This window comes from Acromyrmex echinatior, chromosome 13, assembly GCF_024713525.1.
Source record: "Acromyrmex echinatior isolate Ae372 chromosome 13, ASM2471352v2, whole genome shotgun sequence".
Taxonomy (NCBI): domain Eukaryota; kingdom Metazoa; phylum Arthropoda; class Insecta; order Hymenoptera; family Formicidae; genus Acromyrmex; species Acromyrmex echinatior.
Genome location: NC_141864.1, coordinates 10218263 through 10240488, shown reverse-complemented (window position 1 = coordinate 10240488; position 22226 = coordinate 10218263). Strand labels below are relative to the sequence as shown.

General features: G+C 35.8%; 1 protein-coding gene and 1 long non-coding RNA gene across 10 annotated transcripts in view; one reads left to right on the top strand and one right to left on the bottom strand.

The window, feature by feature from the left end:
- The window catches only part of Imp (IGF-II mRNA-binding protein), a 150563-nt gene that overhangs the window by 89268 nt on the left and 39069 nt on the right, over positions 1 to 22226 (bottom strand). The gene's annotated exons all lie outside the window — the stretch shown is intronic.
- On the top strand, positions 404 to 21993 carry LOC147907629 (uncharacterized). The gene is made up of 2 exons (XR_015547183.1): positions 404 to 8989; positions 9094 to 21993. It is a non-coding gene; the product is annotated as an uncharacterized LOC147907629 (long non-coding RNA).

Below are 22226 nucleotides of genomic sequence, written 5' to 3'. Positions count from 1 at the left end.
ATCTATTCACATAGTAGAAGCCGACGAAAGTTAACGGTTATTTCATTGTTATGGCGTAAATAATCCGTAGTTGTCCAATAGCAAAAATTGATATATTTATATATTATATATTACATTAATATATTATATACTCTTTAATTGTATTAATGTTTTCTTTTTGCAAATAATAATAACTTTTCCGAATTGATATCTTAAATTCATTAATTTACAAATATATTGATTAAAAGCACTTTTATTTATATCAATTTTGTATAAACATATATATATATATATATATATATATATTAATAACGTTAATTATGTTATTATAAAAATTAAAAAGAATTATATCGATGAGACAAACTTTTACTGATATTAATCTACAATTAGTTCTCAATTAAACTTTAATTCTTCCACTGCTACTGCCATATAAATTTTGATTAAAAGTACAACTAGATATTTTCATTGCGATTTTCTCATGCGTCTCAAGTCGAACAGCAGAATTGGATCAATGGGTCAGTGTACAACCTGTTTGAGCCTCGACCTCTGACCCCGCGAACGAAACGAGGAGAGATGGGAGACTTTTCCCATGGAAAAACACATGCGGTCGGACACCACACCGGTTCCGCCGCACATTCACTTCCGGGTTCCGGTGTGCACGTGTGCGGTAACGGCGCAAAAATCGCGGCCGGCATTAACCTAGACGAAAGCTATATCACCACAGCTACACCTCACTCATATTCTAATCAGGATCAAAGGTTATGTGAACTGCCGGACACATTTCGTAGCTCGCGAGAAAGAAGGAGAACGGGAAAGATAGTTGGAAAAGAGAGAGAAAGAGAGAGAGGGAGTGAGAGAGAGAGAGATGGAAGATTGTAGCAGCGTGTATGTACGGCACACACAAGTATTTCCTTACGTTTCCTACGTGCCAGGTGTCGTTTACCGGTCAAGCCCATCTAATTTCCCATGACCGGTTCCTCGCCGCGCGAATCGCGAGAAGAATAGATTCGCGAATCATTCTCGCGCCGAACGGTCGCTCGACGTAGTGCTCGTTAAGCGGATCCATTCGAGGTGCCTTCGGTGTCAGCTCTTATGATTGTGCCCATTTAAATTTTAATCGAACGAGAACGCCTGTCAGAATCGAACTACCACTTCGTTTACCACCCTCAGTACTCGTCGTCTCGTCAATCATGTATAACTGTATTATTAATTATTATAGTATACAGTAAGACATCACTTAATTTCTATTAAAATCATAAGTAATCAAGATTTTTAAATAATTATGAGCTGTTTCTTAATTCTAATCAATTTCGCGAGACTCGTATCTATGAATAAAAATATACTTCCTTGAATTTAAACGTTCCGCATCTAAACAAAGTTCTTCGAGACTAGATTTTCTCGTGCGGTATAACGACGTGGGTCAAGTAGTGAACCCGTTTCGCATAGATTCTATTAGATGCTACGCTCCATACAATGAGAGTATGCATACGTCGTGGCTGGACGAGGAGCCGGCTTGAGAATGCGAATGAATTAGAAGTATAGGAATATGAAACGAAATAAGGAGAATGCGCGAGCCAGCAGAAAAATGGCGTGTTCGAGTGTTCTCTCTCTCTCTCTCTCTCTCTCTCTCTCTCTCTCTCTCTCCTTTACAGTCATTCGTTCGACAGTGGGAGAGAACGGGATAAAGAGCGGTGCGATGGATGAGAGGAAAGGAGTGGCTATCTAAATGGCTACTTAGTATGTCTCGTGTCAGGTCTCTCCCTTCGCGAGCTCTGCCCCGTCAGTAATAATATTCGTAAGTGTACCTATATAGACGAGTGTGCTCGACCGCGTAGCCAACAGGTTTCATGCGAAAGCCAATTCGGTGGCGAGAGAATGAGAGAGGTACAAAGTTCGGGGTACGTCCTGACGAGGTTTTAATTCGATTCTTATGCCGCGTTAAATACGCCGCGCATTTTACGCCCGATTTCACGTGCCGTAAAGATGGGACGAGATTGCACCAGCGCGAGCGGGGTTAACTCTGCCATTACATTTACTAAAGTGGGGCTTGAGAAGCGCCTCAGTACAACAAAACACGACGGCACTGATGACAATGCACGGATATAATAAATATCAATATATATGTATAACACACAACGCGGTAACAATGATACTAGACGGATGCTGAAATGAAGCAGGAAATTTCAGTACTGTTCGAGAGGAAGACAAGATAATGTGGTAATGTACTTGAATTGTAATTAGTAGAGCGCTGTAATTAAAAACTTTATATTCACGTAATTGTCATCGATATTGAAGTGCCTGTTGAGAATGGTTAAATATAAACAGTTCTCTTTCAAATTGAATTTATCATATTATACAGAGAATATTGGAGATTTTGTATAATATAAAACAGATCAAATAAAATGTATATAATAATCATTAACAAGACTTTTTTTTTAACGAAGATCATGTAAAGCTTCTTAACGTTTTTTTAAATAAAGTTATGTAACTAATATTAACTTATTGTTCGACTTAAATACTTAGTAGCAGTTACAGAACACTAATATTAAATGTTATACGTACTATATATGTATATGTAACATAGCCTATCTAATTCTAAAATTTTATGATTCTTAGATGCAATAAACGTCTTTCATCTACCTCATCCATTAATATGTTGCACAAAAATCTATAATATAAAAAATTATTCCTTCACCTGTGTATATGTAGGCATTCAAGGAAATTAAATTGAATACGAGTTTTCTTGGATGATAATAAAAATGATTATGAAAGCGAAAGAGTTCTCTTTGAACTGGTTCATAAATGTCCACGAACTTCCGGGAAAGCTCCGGCGCTTCGTTTTGGCGATGGGACACCCGTTATACGCTTAAAATATACCGGCATCTCGTATGGGGCGCGCTGCGAAGAAATGCAGAAACAGCAGTTGCTATGCTAGATGGTACTACTCCCTCCAAAACGTGTACACCCTCTTTCTCTCTTTCTTCTTCTCTCTTTTCTCAACGCATGTGTTGTGTTAGAGTAGATGAAAGAGAGCGACAGAAAAGGGAAAGAAAGCGGGAAAAAGAGAGATGAAGAGAGCATCGGCGCTGAAGAAAGAAAGAGAGAAAGACGGAGTAAGAGAGTAAGAGAGGAACTAAAAGAAGAAACACTACACAGAAGGGGCGAATTACACGTGGTAGTAACGACGTGAAGAGGGCAGACGAGTATTCGGAGAAGGGCCATGAGGGGATGAAGCGAGGGACGGAGGACTGTACGAGAAGAGAGAGAGAGAGAGGAAGAGAAAAGGAGAGGAGCTAAAAAGAGGGAGTGAAAACGAGATCGTGAAGGTAGCGAGCAGGCGCAGGGGATCATGGAGTACGAGACGACGAGTGAAAGAAGGAACGAGGAAGGGCCAAGAAGATGGGAGCGAGATGGAGCGCGGGGTTCTCGTTTCAGAGAGCCTCTAAACTCTCGTGGTCCGGGTCTGGAAGCGGGTTTCGTAGTCGAGCCGAGCCGGTGTATGTATATGCGGTGAACGAAGTGAGAGCGCGGGCAGGAGAGTAGTAGGTTAGCAGGCGCTCTCTCCCGAGGGAGAGGGTGCTAGGCGGTGATCCTGACGTACGAGCAAGACGGCAAGTGCCTTTATAGTGGGTCAGCACTAGACCTGGGCACCCGGCCAGCAGCCTTCAAGGTCTCCTTAGTACGCGTTGTGGCTGTCTCTCCCTTCTACCCTGTCTCTACCTCATCCCTCTCTCTTTTACCCCGCACTGCCTGCCCTGTCCGCCTGCCCTTCTTTTCCCTACAATGCGTATAGCGACTAGCGGAGTCGCCAGGTAGGTAAGCCCACTTCTTCTTCTTCTTCATCTTCTTCTTCTTCTTCTTCGTCTTCTTCTTTGCCAGTTAGGGTTAGGCTAGAGCGAGCTAGCAGCAAATTTCGGCGCGTTATCCGGACGTAGTAGAATTGCCGTGCAACCTCTACTTAATATATATTCATTCATTTTTTTCTCTCTTTCTTTTTTTTTTAATCCTCTTTGTCGCCCTCGTATTTTGAATGAGCAAACCTTTTCAAGTATTTTTCAAGAACGAAACTCGCGCGAGATTTCAAAATTTTTACACGGTGTAAATCTAAGAAAGCCTACAAAGATAGATTTTGGATATTGAATAAAATACATTCGAATTGAAAATTTGGCAACTTATTAGATTTCACAGAATTTGTAATTAAAGAAATATATGTAAAACTATTTTAATGTAAATACATAATATTAAAATTTGTACATATATATCTTTGAATTTATAAGAACCGAATTAATATTCGATATATGTAACATTCAATTTTTACAATCTGCAAATAAATCTATTTGTTAAATCTATTAATTACAAAGCCGCATATCATCTTAAAATTATCGCTAAAAGATAATGTTATGGCTGCAGGGCCAAATGTAAACGAAAGTGTAGAGTGACAAACAGGATCAAACGTATCTACGATATTAAATATCAGCTATTATGCACCGTTCTTTAGTCTCACTATGTCGATTATTCGTATAAGACACGATTCTAAGAGATGAAGGTCACTCAACGAAGGTAGATCCCGAAAGTACATCCGGAATGCAGCGTCAGCGGTTTTCTATCTCGTTGACTGATAATGACGAGAAGTTTATCCGTAGTCATTCATTTCTACGCGTCTAACTCCACTTTTGGTTCAAATTCAAAAATTACTTTTACGTTTCTTTAAAAAAAAAAAAAAAAAAATAAAAGAGTAGATATTTAATTTTTTTTCGAAAAATATATTTTTAGTAAAATCGATTATTATATAAGTATTATACAAGTATTATTATATAATTCGTTTTGTAAAAATTATTTCGTATCTCGCTTGAGATTTTGTGATATGATTTATATGTATATGTTGTTTATTATTATTCATTAATTCTCATAGGTTCAGATTATATTTCAGTCGAATTATTTTGATACATTAAATAAAAATATGTTATTGAATGACATAACACTGACAATATTCCTACAGGGGAAAGACAAGGAGATGTTAGAAACGAAGGGGGGGGGGAGGAGGGAGATAGGACGAAGAGGGCCCAGAGTACATCGGCTCTACGGGGAAGTAATGAAATATTTGGGTAGCGCTGCGCCGGGAACGAGAATGGGAATGGGAATGAGAACAGGTTCCTGTTGCGCATTCCAGGCCGATGTTGAATACCGATGCCGTGGACACGGCGGTTGGCACGGTTAGGTACATAAATTACTATTGGGTTACCGCTCGACTTGTCTCCTCAGTCCCACGGAAATCTTTTCACGAGCCATGACTCACGCGACATACTATGTAACACGAATTGATAAGAACGGCATATCGGGAAAACGATGGAAACTAACGCGACTAAGTTGATAAAGAGAGAGCTCTATCGGTTTGTTTTTTCAGCTTGTTAGAAATAAATGGAAGAATGGTTGCTTCTCGAGATAACTGCTTACTGAACTTTTACGTTCCATTATTTTGAATCAAGGCATTTTCAAATGGTTTTATCATAATCATGTATTAGTATGTCGTAATTATTTGAGTACTGGCAGAACTGTTCCGGGACAGACCAACAAAAGAAAAATGAGCAAGAAAAATGACGAAGTAATAAATAATCGTTATAAAAAATGATGGGATCGAGGGGAAAGAGTGTAGTAATTATCTCGAAAATGGTCTTTAAGATCAGCACGGAAACGTTTCGAAGATGAGAATTACTTGATAATGAAATTGTACAAAAAAATCATTCAGTGTTTATATGGTAGTTACACCCGAAAATAGATGATAATATGTTTTTTGTATATTTTTTATAAAAATAAATTTCCTATGTTAAACTAATAATTGTATACTTTTGATTCTTCGAAACTGCGAAGATTTAATACCGAAGCTTTCAAAATTCGAATATCGAAGCCTTCAAAGCAAATCGCCAACCATACTTCAAAAGATCAAAGTCAGGATTCATGTAAAATAATATCAGTACACAAAATATTATACCCACATATATATGTTAGAAGCAGAATCAATTAAAATTGCAGTTATTTGTGATTTTCAAGGAATTTATAATTTCCCGAATAATTAACGAGTCTAAAAATTCAGTTATTGTCCCATCATATAGTTCAAGAAAATGAGATAATTAGAACTTTGCATTCGAAAAATATCGTTTCCACCGACAATTTCACTGTAAATATAACTAGGCTAGTTAGTCAATTTCCACAGTGCGGCAGAAGCGTAAAGCAAGAGGAATCGTTTAGAACTCGGTTGGCCTTGTAGCTCCTCTTTCTCGTTCCTGCGTTTTCGATCCCGCCTCTTTCCTCTATCTCCCGCATCCTCACACCCTCTCACTCATTCTTTCTCTTCTTTTTCTCTCTCTCTCTCTCTCTCTTTCATCGTTATGTCCCTCTAACCCTCGTGCTGATCCCTCACCGTGAGAGCGGTCGTACAAAGAGAACACGAGGAGCACAATGGATTACTTAGACGGGTAGGTTAGTTTGCCGAATGAAGCGAGCGGGCCCACGCACGTTAAGATAGGTCCTGACTGAGAATCCGTGCAGAAAAGCGCGGCAAATATAAAATGCCTAGCTTTATCATTAATTAACTAGTTCATTAACGCCGCTAGAATAAGCCTTGAGCATGTTGTGCAATATGATCGTAAGCCGTAAGAAATTAACCAATCATAGTCGATTATTTTTGTCATATTCAACTGTGATTTCCAGCCAATTTCTTATGGCTTACGACTTGCGACCTTATTGTAGAAGGGATTACTTAGAACAGGCGTTACGATATGACTTAGTCGTAACATTGTATAAAATTGTATCGGTCATAATGGAGATAAATAATTGTATTAGTCATAAAGTTATAATATGTATATATTATTTTAATTATAGTAAATTTATTTATAATATGTACTATAGAATTTTACAAGTTTAAGTGTTTAATTTACAATTGTCTAAAATCATTTATATTTGCCCATACAAATCAGAACAGTATTTTTCCTCACTTTTAACTCATAAATTACACTGTTACATCCGACAGCACACTCGACACTTAATCTGATATTTTATCTCTTTTACTACATTATTCATATTCTCTAACGGAATCTATTCCATCGGTTGAAACACAAGAATTATCCGAATAAACATTGTATATTTATATCCCATTTTAGTGTTTAATGTGGAATATGAATATGCGCTATGGTCTACCAAGTCAACTACACACACACATTCTCTCTGCTTTGGTGAACTAATTATTTCCTCTTCCGTAACTGTTTATGTAGGCGGGGTTACATGTTAACCCTTCCATATTTTTCTCTCAATTCCTTCACCTCATTTAAAATTGTAGTATTTAAACATGTAAGTGTAATAATATAACATAATCCTTAATATGTGAATTTTTCTATTTCGATTTATTAACTGTAAACTAATTTTAATTTTTAAATATTTTGTAATATTTTGTAACTTACGTAAAATAAAGTTCCGTAAAAATGAGGTTTTCGGGTTGAATAATATTGAAGGGGTTGAATACAAACGGACCCCTAAAAGCAAATTTAGGATGTTCTAAACGTGCGAGCGTGAACGGGTCGTCCTTGGTTTTATCGATCAAAAACGAGCTGCATCCGGCTTTCAAACAGCAAGCATTATCAAACGTAGTTTCGATATTTTGCTAGACAAGTTTTACCTTCAATATATCAGTTAATTGTACACAATTCGATGTTAAATTAATACTAATATTGATATTTGTCTAAGAGAAAATTGTTCTATTGTTATTAAAAATTCAATATATTATTTCGATATTAATTATTTTATAATATCATTTCTCAAAATGTTCAACGTCATGCAGGGCTAAGGACAATCGTATTTTAATTCACGAATATTGCTTATTCTCTGAAAAAAGTTGCCGCGTCGAGAGACGAAGAAGAGTTCGATTGATGCAACGCACTTATAATGCACTTCCCTAATCGTTATTTATTTCCGAACTCGTTATTTATTGTATCTCAACGCAATGGTCGAGTGATATTTTCATCGGTAATTAATTTCGATGAAACTGAGGAGGACATTGCATCATGCGATAAGTTACGTCGTAATATGAAGAACATTGCACCGTTCATGCTGATTATGTACGAGTCACCGCCCGTCGTTCAAAAATAATATGTCACTGTTAAAAGAACGAATACATCATGCGCCCGAAAAATGTCTCATCAAATATAACATTTTATTTTTAACGAATGAAAGAAACTTGTTAAAAAATTGTTATCACTGTGATGGCTGGAGTTCTGGGTAAAAATGAATTGAGTTTTTCTACTTTCTCATCATAATTAAATAGATAATGATTTAGATGTTTAATCTTTTACCTTCTTTAATTTCCTATCTAATAATCTGAATAAATGTTGACATAAAACACTACACAAATAAGATAAAATAAGAAATTATTATTTTTTTTTTTTTACGCGGTTCTACTGTTTACCTGTCTCTTACAACGTCAGAACATAATATGCGTTTTTAGATTTTGTCATGTAGATCCGCTCATGACTTCCAAAGTACATTCGTCAATGAAAGTTGTGCGCGCGGAGGCGCAGATAACGGCTTTTATCTGGCAGTGTACAAAGTTCAGAATTTCGGGCCGTTACGAATGCCGGGCTGTGTGCGTTTCACGGCCGCGTAGCGAAGAATGAAGGGAGGGCAAACACGCACTTGACGTACACACACGCATGTTATACGTGCGCGCATCGCATGAGCGCGTATTTCTCTCAGTGGTATTGTATTCTTGGTTCTGAATCCGTTTTATCTGAATGTAGTAAGGCGGCGCCTTTTTGTGGGACAAGTTGCGACGTTATCTGTTCGGGCGGTGATATATTTTACGATAATCGAAAATGGAAAGGACATACACACGAACGTACGTAAACAACTCCGTTTCCTACGTTTGATCAATCTTAACGAATGGAAAATCCGAAGATTATTTCGATTTCTGTTTCTTCAAGGACACCTATTACCGAATGAATTTCCGATGATACAAATATAGGTAAATGATTATTTTTCTAACTTTGTGATAATTTAATAATTAGATACACTAGCTGACAAATTTTGAATAATTTTAATGCAAGAAAAGGAAACGACGTTTTTTAGTTCGAATCTGTCGCTAGAAAAATTCCATCAGGTCGAATTTTTAAAATATGGGATTTCTTTCCGAATAATTTATTTCCGAATACGACGAGCAGACTTTATTGAATAAGTTTCGAACGTTTCTACCAGGATTTGATGATAATCATGATTGAGAAATGTTATTAAAAGGATATTGGGACGAAAACAGGCTAAACGACTACTGCTGAATTTTAATACGTGAAACCGATCCAAAGTTCTTATAAAAAATAATTATTAAATGCTCAATACTTTTGATTTGTTTTTTAATTTCAAAACTTCATTATATAATATTGAAAAAAATATTATATCTTTTCTTACATTTCCAAATCTGGACCTAATGGAAATATATTGTATTTCAGTAGCAGATTGTGCCACAGTATCGAAAGTCATCTTAGAAATAAGTACTCTCTTCATATGTTGCTCTTGCAAAACTCTGCAAACTAGTGTGAATTGTTTCAGAAAATTAAGTATTTTATTATCTAGATTAAGGTCTAGCGGATATTTTGCAAAATATGCTTGATTTTGAAATAATAAGTTTACTATTTAGATATGTAGTTACTTAGTTTTATTGAACAGATATACGCTAAATCTGCGTTTGCTCTTAAATTCCTACATCTGACATCTAAATAAGTTTTCGATTACGAGAACTTTTGTCAAATTAAATATTTTGATATTTTGATATTTTTATAATAAGTTTACGTTATGCACGAAAGCAATGTTCAATTATCTAGAAAGCTTTGAAAAATGTCGGTCCATTGAATTACTGAATGAAATTGTAGCAGATTTCAAAGTACCACGTTCTTCAACATTATTAAGTGCAATGTCGCGAACACTAAGAGACTCTTAATAACGGAGGAAGTTCGTCGCGACTTTTCCCGAGAAACGATCCCGCGTTCAAGCACGTCGTCGCCGCCGTCGCAAATTCGGCGAGCAAAAACGAATCTCGCTGATGGCGGGCGGACGAGAGGAGAGGAGAGGAGAGGAGAGGAGAGGAGAGGAGAGAAGAGGAGGGGAGAGGAGAGGAGAGGAGAGGATAAGAGAGGAGGAAACAGCGAGCGCGAGCATCAGAAGAGGAGTCCAGGGTCGCGCTGTTCGTTCGTTCGTTCGTTCGTTCGTAGATTAAATCACTCGGTCACTTTTCTTTCTAGGCAGCCGGCTGGGACAAAGGCCGGCGTTTCTCGGAAGAGACCCGGCCCGAGACTTGAGAATTAAAATAATATCCGCTCGTTCGGAGATTAATGGCGGTGTGCCGATGTAATTTTTCTCGACGTGCGGACTGCCGTCCTCCTCTCGCACTCCAGAGAGAACACAATTCTCTGCTTAGCATCAGGCATTGTATCGCCTACGTCGCGACAGTTTGATAGTATAGTTTGGGTACGCGATACGTGATTTTCATCGATGGATAAATCGATTTGTTAACTTTTATCTTGAATCAGTGACGTGTAACATATGAAATGTATGCGCTATATCTTTAATCTAATTAGACAAATAATGAGTTTCACGAAATTCTTTATCGTTTATCTACTACCTAGATTACTCGATTACACTCTTACTCGATAATTTACGTGTGAATATGAACTGATACGTTTCCAATTTAGCATATTTTAATTTTAAGGTAGCCATACCTAAATTTATTTTATTATTGCCAATTATATTCTGTATATATACATATATATATATACGCGTAAGTCGACTCCCGTTCTGTTCTCTTCTAAAATCTCCGTAATTTTTATTCTCGTATGTTTTCAAGGAAGTTAACTCTTTTTCTTATCATTAATCAAGGATTAAATTATGATAAAAATCCCTATGATTTATTTTCCATTTTAAGCGGAAAAACTATCATTGTTTTTTATCGTCTATTATGCACGGTTTCTTTACAATTTTTTCCATATTATTATTTATTTTTGTTATAAAATAATTCCTTCAGATTGTATGATTGTAACGTACATCAAGAATTCATTGAAATTACTTAGTTTTATTGATATCATCTAAAATATACATAATAAAGTACATGTTTAAAAAAATGTTCAAAATTTGGAAAAAAATTAAATTTTTTAGCACGTATTACTTATTGAAGTGCTCTTGAATTGAATTAAAAAAATTTCTTTTAACATGATTCCATTAAAATCAGGTCTGAAGGGGTTAAAGAAATTGCAATCGGATTCTTCATTAGCTGTTGTGTAAACTTAAAATAAAATAAATCAAATAAAATTTCATAATTAACGTAAACAAGAGTAAAACGTAAAAGCATTTGTATATAAATAAGTATCTGAAATAAACATACTCATTAAAGAGTGAGTTAGATAAATAGTGAAAAATAATGACTGAATATTTATAAAATATAATTGTCATTAGTCCTACTCACGATGCTAAACGAGAACAACTTGTAATAAAATATAATAAAATAATTACTGTGAGATAATTACACTGAAATTTGTTTGAAAAGAATGAAATACATTCTTGGGGTAGGCACATCTATCTAATATTACGATCCTTTGGTCCAAATAGAGAGATCTATTTTACGTCTGAAAAACGTAAAATTCCACAAAATCATAATTTTCCCGAATACTTTAGTCACAGAATATAATTCTTCCTTCTCGTCTCCCTCTTTCCGTGAAATCGCAAAATGTGCATGAAGAAAGAGTGCTGCTTCCCAAAAATGAGCGATAGATTCTATTGTGCAAGTGTTTACATTATGAATGGATTTCCGTGATAAACATTTTTTTCTGCACATCTATTAGAATATGATATTTCTTTACACATTAAATGTATATTTTAGCTTATATAATTACCTCGTAATATATTATATTATTAATTACTAATTAATAATATAATTATAGAAATTGAATGCAACCCTCGTATTTATTTTCATTAGGGAATTAAAAACATAATTTAATTTTACTTAATTTATCATTTATCATTTTTCTACTTCTTTAGAATCAGATCTTTTCACTTCATTGTATTATGATTTATTTCTTATCCCTCCGTAGTCGGGCTGCGTGTCATCAAGACAATTTAAGCGCCTTTTCTCGTGTGTGGAAAATCGGTTTTCGTGCCGCATTTGGAGGCATGTCTGCCTCGCGAACCACGAAATGTAAAATCACCGTGAGCTCGGCTCGCACGATCGAGGCAGGTGCGAACGAACCTTGCTCGTATTTTTTTTCCGCCTATCCGGGCTATCGTCTTCTCTTCGTCGCTTATCCTCCGACGGATACGTCGTTGACCGGTTCATTGACACCTGTCGAAAGACCTGGGTTTCTCTCCGCGTGTACCTGACAATTATGCGCACGTGGGCCAGACATTGTGCGCTCCACCTTTCTTTCGCCCTTAACCCCGTAACCGTTATCATTTATCGCGAGCTTTTATCCCTCCTTATTCAATACCGCGATCATTAAGTTCTAAATGAAATTTCTGTCAAACCGAACGTCCAGTTAAAATTGATCGCGAAACGAAGTTTCATTGTCCACTTACATTCTTCATACACGTACACGCGCACACAACGGCCACTTGATCTCTTTTATATTAACACTTTAAAGGAACCAACGATGGGCGGATTTCTCTTAACATCCGCATGTATTCTCTCTTCCTCTCTATTTTTTGAAATTTTGATTAAGAAAAAAAAAAATAGAAAACTAGAAAAATTTCTTGCAGAGAATCAATTCTGGTGAAGTAAAGAAAAAATAAGAAACATGAAAGACTCTCTCATTATAAAGTCTCAGATTCCGTTATCTGCTAAGAATTTATTGACGTTAACTCTGGATATTAATTGACAGATTTCATCGATGATAAACGTCGTTGTAATTAGGAATTAACGGGATACTCGGCCGTGATGGTTCGTGTTGAAATGCCATTCCGATTTCTCGATAAATTTTAAAATATCCAAATTTGCGGAAATTCAAATGAAGTCTTCTGTCGATATTCGCGTATATGTGAAATTTAAAACGGTGAGACATGGAAGAGTCAGGACGAGAATTTAATAAAATTCAATGGAGTTCGCTTCATTGAGAGGTTCGCGTTTTCGTTTAACCGAAACTCAGAATCGGCCAGCTATGTTTAACGTTAAATCTGAGCTGGGGACGACGAGTAGAGAAACGCAGAACGGGAAGCGGCTTCGATCTCGACGCGTGAGATGCTTTCGTTCCGCCAAAAACTCCGACAGTGACGCTACGCGCTTGAGAAGTCAATGGCCGAGTATCTAAAACAAACACGTGTCTCCGAGCAGCCGGGCAGAGGTCACGTAGACAAAGACAGTGAGATTTTGAAAGGAAGACCGTGAATGATAGTGAGATGGAGAAAGAGAGAGAAAAGAAGAGCGAGAAATGTATTTTAGGAAAAAGATTTTAAGAAAAGTAGATAAAACATATATAAGATAAACGAAAAAAATGTAGAATTATATTGAAAATAGTTGAAAGAGATTAAGAATGAAATATATATTATGAAGAAAATAATTATTTCTGCCAAAGATAATAAGAGTAAGCAAAAGAAAGACAGTGGTATTTGCGATTAAATCACGTATAGTTAGAAATCTTATTGAAAATAACATCGTATGACTTAATATGAGTGCGATTTAGAGTTAAAACTGTATTTGAGACGGCCATGAAGAAGTTCTTAAAATAAATATAATAAGAGAAAAAGAAAGAAAACGGGAGACTAAGAAGCAAATAGAGAATGAGTGTTGACGAGTAAGAGATCGAACATCTGGAACATGAGTTTCTGGAAAGAAACATTTCTAAAAAGAGTCCTTTAAAGAGTCTTAAAATATTCCCTTATCTAATTTTTTGTAACCTTTTATGGTCAACATTTTTTTCATTGTTTTCTTAGTTCAATCTAGGCACTGTGTAGTTCAAAGGGTTTTTATGCTCTAAAAGAAATCTGAAAAAATTCTAGGAAAACATTATTTCAATATTAAAAAATACAGTTTACGATGATATAATCCGAAACGTTTTTTACTTTTTTTGTGTCTAAGTTTGAGGTAGAATAATTTAAAATCAAAAATTCGCTTGGATCTTTAAAACCTCAGATCTCGGAAGATTAAGCTTAAAGCAATGAAGATCGTTGATAAAGATCGTTTATAATTTTTCAGATTTCTTCATAAATATGAAGTAACGTCACTTTATGACAGTAGAATGAATGAAGAAAGACGCGAATAAAGAGAGATACATTATTGCAGTCTTTTTACACGATGCTAAAGATAGTACTTCCTTCCTCTTTTCAGATGCATCGTTTCTCTTACGAAAAAATTGAAATTAAATACAATTTTTTAATTCCGAAACAATATACGAAATTCTGCTCTAATTCTGTTTTTTAAATCAAGTATAAAATGATAATTGATTTACTCATGATTAAATAAAAAATTTTTTCTAAGTGTTCTTGAAGAAAAGAAACTATCTGTTATCGTAAATATCTGATACATCATAATAGATTCTTGGAATATTTTTATGTGTTTGTGAGTAAGAGGGAACCGATATAAAGATTTCTAAACATATCGCACGAGAAAAGCGACAAGTAGTAGTCTATCAGCAGACTTTCGGCTGTTCTATTCAGATCTTAAGATGATGCCGCAGCTGGCTGGGATGATACCAGTTCATACCAGTTGATATCGCATGCCTGAGCTCTGTCTCGATGACATACAAGCCTTATGAACAAACGCGTAGTCAGTCATAGTTGCACCTATGAAACAACGATACGCAAAGTTGCCATCGAGAAGCGCGTTGCACTGCAATGCAAGCGCAAGTTTCACAAACAAGTTTCACATAAAAGGAAGAACTGAATGGAAGAAAAAGAAAGAGAGGAAGCTATTTAGAAATGATTCAATCTGAATTCCAAAATGTTTTCTTTACTCGAACCGTTGATTAGATAAAATAGTTTACCGCATATAACATGTTGATAATGAATTTTTTCAGTTTCCAGTATTTTTCTACACAAAACTGAAAAGCATTGGTCTCAGAGAGAGAAGAGTTTTTATTTTCGAGGATATAATAAATGATATATATCGATCAGGTGCATGAATTAAAACAGTTAATAATTATCACGTTCGTGTGTCGTCAGTGGAAAAATTCTCATTATAATAATTGGCACTCTTTTTTTCTGCCTCTGTCGCACTTTCGGTTCATGACGATCGTCGCTACTCTGCCGTATGAGTTGCGATCGGTGGAATCAGTCGGCCGTAGGCTGTCCGGGCCTGTGTGAAGAAGAGAGGCAAATCGTATGGTCCCATCAGTGTCGGTTACCGGTGCACTGTTAACAGGTAACTTTTTTCGGGGGCAGGTGGTCCCAAAGCAGGCACGCGACAAATCAAGCCGGCCGGACACCGCGGGCAACGATTATAAAAAAAAAAAAAGGAAGAGATTGCGCGGTTTACATGTTTATTCGGTCACATAAACATACGTACGCGATACGCTTAGGAGAAAAGGTGCGAGAAATAATACGGAGTCATTGCACTTTCTTTTTTCATTTGAGAGATCCATGCTTCTATGGACAGGCGAGACGAGAGACGTTTAAGCGACTTATTTTCGAAGCGAGGTGCGTCGAATTACGGTACGATGGAAATTACGATGAGTTTTTTGCGTGACGCGGTAATCAAACGGGACACGGATACGAACTGATGCGATGTATCTTAATAACAATTTTAAAAAACGTGACACGTGCAGAATTATAAATAGTCAATTAAATAGTCAGAATAAACAGCTCGTATATACTTCTCATTGATTTCTCTCCTATTTACATAAATATTTTATGTAGTAATTTATTATAAATGTATATATTTTGAATTTTTTGATCAACTATATTTTTAGAGTTTTTTTCAACTTATATATTTCAGAACGGCATAGAATGCCAAAATTATAGTCGGGATGAGGCGATCCTGTTTAAGATATATTTCGATAGAAGGAAGGGAGTGTACGCAACATCTCGAGCAAATGGGACGTCTCCTACAGACGTTTGAAAAGGGGGTGTATTAAGTACAGGCAGTTTTGGATGCGAATAATGTATTCCTAGGAGCATCTGCTCGTTCTAGCTGTCGAGAATTGCATTGGTGGGTGTAAACCCTCGCACTCAGCGGCCATTCCGCTCTATCATAGCAACTGCGGCATTCTCGTTTAAATGTACATAAATTTTATCAAATTCAAAATTTAATTTCTTCAAGTTAATCACATACATTATATATTCTTTTTTTCTTTTGCAAAATTAAGACATATTGCAGAGAAATGTTCAGTATTAAAGGTGAAATATATGTATAGACATGCAAAAATAAATAGAGAATATAAGATATCTGGTTCATATGATATTATTTTGGAGGTTCTTAGCCCTCTTTTATTTTTATTATTGTTTCATTCAATCGAGCCTATTAATTTAATCTTTCGTATGAGATTATTTTGAGTGTGGTTTTTGAGCCTTCTTGATAAATAGCGAATCTCGTGGCAAGAATTATAAGATATAATGGAACGACTGATCGATTCGATACAAGCCGGCGTATTACGAGGAAAGAAGAAAGCAATAGGAGGCGGCCAGAATGAAAGAATGTGGCAGCTTCCTGTTGGCGTCTCTCGGCACTGACTTTTAGGCTTCGTGTCTTCGAGATCGTACTGAACAGAATGGCGTGCACGAATGCCGGCTGTGAAAGAGGAAGACGCATGCTGTGCACGCACATGCAGACATGGCGCATTATTGCATCGTCTTTGGAATTTGAGGAAAATGCGACCTTTAAGAAAATTCTTGAAACCATTTTCATGTGTTGCCAGAAGATTCTTGAATAAGAGAGACTATAAACGAGATGATATTTGCGGATTATTGCAAACAATCAAATATATTTTTATAATATTGAATAGTTGAAGTAAGAAAATCATCCGTCCATGACGTCCATATTTTCCTTGATCATCCTTGATATGTCAATATAAAAATGTACTGCGGATAATAATTCTGAGATAGTTATAATTTCTAGAAAATAAAATAACTGAATAAATATGAAAAATAAATCTGTTTAATTTATTAATTAATTTGTATTAATTTCGTGTTATTCATAATTATATTTTATAATACATTTTTTGTCCTTCGAGATTATTGTATACATATGTATGTAATCGGATTGAAAATAAAATTTTGTAAAATACATTCATACGTCCGAAATAGAATATTATCTAATTTTATTATTAATATTTTAATTAATAGGGCCGTATCGATACTTCAAAATATATGAATTCCAAGTATTTGTAATTCGCGTTTCGATATACTCGTAAAGTATCTATAATTCGCGTTTCGGTATAGTCGCAATTCTAAAACGGCGTGAACGAGCACACAGCTCAATCATTCGCTAGACAGAGCGTCGTGCAAGTCTAAAGCCTGATTAGACCGCGGCTTTGGTAGAGTTCTCCTAAAACCTAACTCAACAACCCACCAAACTAGTTCTGGCCTCGGCTCGTCGGTAACGTTCTTCGCGCGGCATTGTATCCAAGGATCGGCCCTTACGTTGCAGAAGCAACGACCGTATTGCTAACGAAATATAGAGGGAGAAGAAAAAAGAAAGAGAGAGAGAGAGAGAGAGAGAATTCGCCACGAATCCAAGAGGCTCCCGGCTCTCCTTCCTGTAGCTTATTTCTAAGTAGCCCTCGCATGCTCTATATATAGGATAAGGTGATACAAATTTTAAACATGGCATAATTCTGAACGAAATAAGATTTTAATCCAAATTCGAGATTCAAGTTTGATAACCTTGATCTCATTGTATGAAAAATACTAAAGGGAACCGCCAAACAGAAGAAAATCAAACTTAAACCTCGAAAATTGGATTTAAATTTTATCTCATTCAAAATTGTATCACCCTATATAGTTAAGATTATATAGGTACAAGAAAACCGCCCAGCAAGAAAAGCAACGTAAAATTTCTGATACTTAATCTACCTTATTAATTGTAGAGCGACAGAAAAATATTTCAAGAAGAATTTTCCGCAAATTCAGAATCAATATCAATATTTTCTTTTCTTCAAAATAACGAAAATATTTAATTCTATTTGATTAAAATATGTGAGAAAAAAATTTTAAAATGCATTAAAGTTTTGTAATGTTAAAATTATCGATACTAACAATTTGTAAAAATTCATATACTTTTTGAAGATATTTTTCCGAAAAATCTATCTAATAATATCATAAGAATTCTATTTGAAAGTATTATAACAATCTTAATCTTTCGACGATGTTTACTCAGAATCGAATATATCGCCTTCACTTCACAAGGTTGCTTCGAAAAAAAAAGATATGTATTTAATTTTAAATTTTTTTCCAACATCTGAGACTTTTTCGCGTCGGTGAGGATTAATTTGGACCGTTTTCTCATCAGAGAAGTTCAAGGGTGAAACGCGGTCTCTCAAAATTTGCTTCGACGCGACGCGTACATATGCGAGCATTAACACGCTGTAATGAGATAGCCACCGATGGGCGCGAGAACGCACGAGAGCTACTGAGTTGTCAATGAAATTTATGATCTGGATACCAGGCATGGCCGCGGAACGTGACGAGTGTGACTAACCAATTTTTCGGCGGGCGAGGCGGAGGAGAGCTGAGGAGATGAGGTTGGCGACTATTCGCGATGTAAATTTCAACCTCGGAGAAGACGGTGGCGGTCGTGATGGCGGCGGAGGCGGTAGAGGCGATGGAGGCAGTTTCATACGTCACGCGTGCTCGCGCGCGCGCGCGCGCGCGACCATTCACGACCTTGACCACATTTCTTCTCTTCGGTTGCGGGAGAACCCGAGAACCCGACCGACCGACTACTATTCGTGCGGGCGTGACTTGGAGCCTCCAAGTCAAGTGCCGGTCCAAATTCTCACGATCGACGGGATAAGTCGGGAACATTAGGTCAGGACCGCCAGGATCATACCGAGATGACGAGCTGGCATGAGAAGAGGTCGACACGAAAATACGAAATGTACAGATTGTAAAGTATCTTGTTTTAATTTTTCTAAATTATTGTCTTTCTCTCTTTTGGATCGTGCCAACCCAAAGAACATACACGCAAGTCAACGAAAAATAAAAATTACTTTATTTTGATTCTTAACGTTAATAATCAAATAATCAGATTTTGTAATAAAACAATCATTTTTTTTTTTACTTTCTTTGGATTTGATATATTCCTTGGAAAAGCGTATCTTTTGTATTATCTAAGTTATAGAAATTTTCTAGTCTTAGTATTTTAAATTGGTCCGCAAAATATAACAATGTTATTAATTTTGTTTACAAATAAATTCTTGTATAGAAAAGGATTTATGTTTTCCAATAAGAATGTTTCAAATGTTATGAGCGTTAATTTTTTTTAGTTTCTCGATAGGGGATATTTTCTACAAATTATCAAGCTAAAGTACAATATATTTAGAGGTTTGAACGAAGGGTAGAATAGTCGTTTTAGTTATAGTCGCCGACAGTCTAGCGATTAACGGATACGTTCAGCCGTCTGACGTTTCGTCACGCATAGTTAACTTCCACTCGGCAGACAATTTTTGCGCGTTGTATGTCTCGAAAAGTAACATCGATGGACAGAAGCCAAGATATTAAAATCTTATTCCGAGGCGAATGTTAACAGAGCTTTGCAATTGTTGTTTGTAATATTCTACTAAATTTTTTAACAGAAACTTTCTATGATAATAAAAAGTAGGCATGATATTAAAATGAACTACTTTTGGTGTTCAAAATTTAAATTAATATTTTTTCAAACGTGGCAAAAGAAATACAAAAGAAATTTTAATAAAATTTCCTTTATTTGAAGAAATAATTTTTTGAAAAGCAATTATCGAAAATTTTAGATGTAAAGTAGAAAACACTACTCTATGTTCATTCGAACGTTCTGCTTTCCGAGAACCGTCTTACCAGATAAATCCCTCGAGTGTGCATGTAACTTTCGTTTTGGCGGGAAGAGTCAGACCCGTAATCGGAGCGATCGACAACGGTTGGTCGACGCGTGCGATTATCAGCAACTTATCGCGGAGACGAGCATACAAACGTGACCTTGTCGCTTTATAACTTACGCCATTTTGCGATGCTACCTACCACGTGGATAATAGCAAATTTAATTGGACACGCTATTGCATATTAAAGCGATTGTATACTGATTTAATCTGTGTAAAAATAAAATACAAATGTTTTGAATTACAAAGTTCAGATTTTACATAACGGCACAATAAAATATATTGTAATGTGAGGATTTAAAATGTTTAATCTGTTTTTATATTTATATTAAGCGCATATTTTTATGTCAATTTGTGTTGGTACTTTAATGTACACCAGTGAGTGCATTCAATCGAATTCGTTACAAGTCTTTTTATGAAAGTAGAGCACACGAAACTGTCTCGTCTATCACGAAACTATTTCGAGAAAAATTAAGATAACTGGCGAAATATTTTAATTTAAGAATTTTCTTCGATGTTTAATTTAGAAGCAAAATTAGATGAATATCGAAGTGATAATCGTATGTATTATACATGCTCTGCATTAATTAATTTAATACGATTATTTTGTGTAACTTTGTCGTCCTAATTCTTGAGATATTAAAAATTAATATTCTAGTAGCAATTTATTGGCAATATATTGATTAACGTTGGCCCAATATCGGGCCAACATTGTATCAATATTGTGTCAATAAATTGTGATGCCAAGATATATTTTATGACAGAACGTGCGCTTATTCTCAGAGTTAATTTTTGGAATATCACCACTGTTAATCGTATAGCAGCTTGATTTCGAAATAAACTTTAACGAGATAAAATATGTCACTTTTTCTGGATCTGACACTCTCAACGGATCTTTTAACGCGAGTCGGAGCACACGACGTGATTTGGAAAAATGGAAAAGAATTTGAGTGCCGTGTGTCGAGGGCACTCAAACTTCGTGGTTGCGAAAGAATCGTCTTTTTTCGGCGGAAACCGAAATTGGTGATACAGCTATTCTCAAACATAATCTCGCGTTCGTTGTTCATGAATGGGGAGGAAATGAGTGGTCGTGCGAGATATAACGTCAGTTTCGCGCGCGTTCACGATGATATCCTAATTCTGCACGACCATAAATTCGCTCGTCGCACAAACTTCACGTTCGAGTTATTCGGAAAGTTTCAATCTCGTCCCACCGATAAATAAAGCCAAAGAGATTTAAATGCGTACAGAGTTATTGAAAAATATTTTTTATATTCGTTTACACATCACTATTTATCCGTTTATCACCAACACGATCGATTGAGTCGTTTAAATTGTTAAATCTCTTTTCACTGGTCACAAAATTTGTACTTTTAAATATTAGCGATAAAAGTTGTGGCAGTAAGAATTAATGTTTTCATTAATGCAAAAATCCTTAAATTTCTCTTCACATACAAAATGTAAGGTTATTTCTATAAAGCTACTAATTGTCAATCACTCTAACGTTGTGAAAATTATTTGCGAATTTGTGTTTAATGTTTCTACCTAAGTAACTAAAATTTTATAATTTGCACATAAGCAATTTATGCTTTAATAATTCTATGATGATAATATCGACAGTTTTGTTTGTCACATCGACAGTCATTATTTTGTTACATATCGGAGAAAGTATTTCGATCTTCTCCAACTTCACGTTAAAGCGCGTCTGTTGAAAAAAAATTGACGGTTAACTATCGACATGACAGTAACCTGACAGATATGTATTTTCACCAAAAATCTTTCAAGGGATTTGCCAAGATATACTGGCATTTTGAAACGCTTAACGAAACATTCGTGTTCTAGATTCATTTAGAAAATCTATCGCAAGCATGCTACGCAAATTCTTACATGTACTCGGCCTTAAGATCTAGCAAAAAAGCGTCTAAATGAAGCATAGCGTATTAAATATTGTAAAAGAGGTTCATTTTCAGCAGCATTAAGCATACAGGAAAAATACGGATATTCAGGATCAGGATAAAGCAGAGGACTCAACATTAGTTCGATCATCCAGGCAACTCCTAAAGATTTCCTTAGAATCTTCATCTTCGCGCTAAGATTAGACACAAAGACATTATTATAAATAAATATTAATTAACAAATCGACTAATGTTTACGATTTATAAGCTCGAGGGAAAAAGCAGTAGCATAGATGGCAAAGCGGTAAAAGCGGTTTTATTAGTATACAAA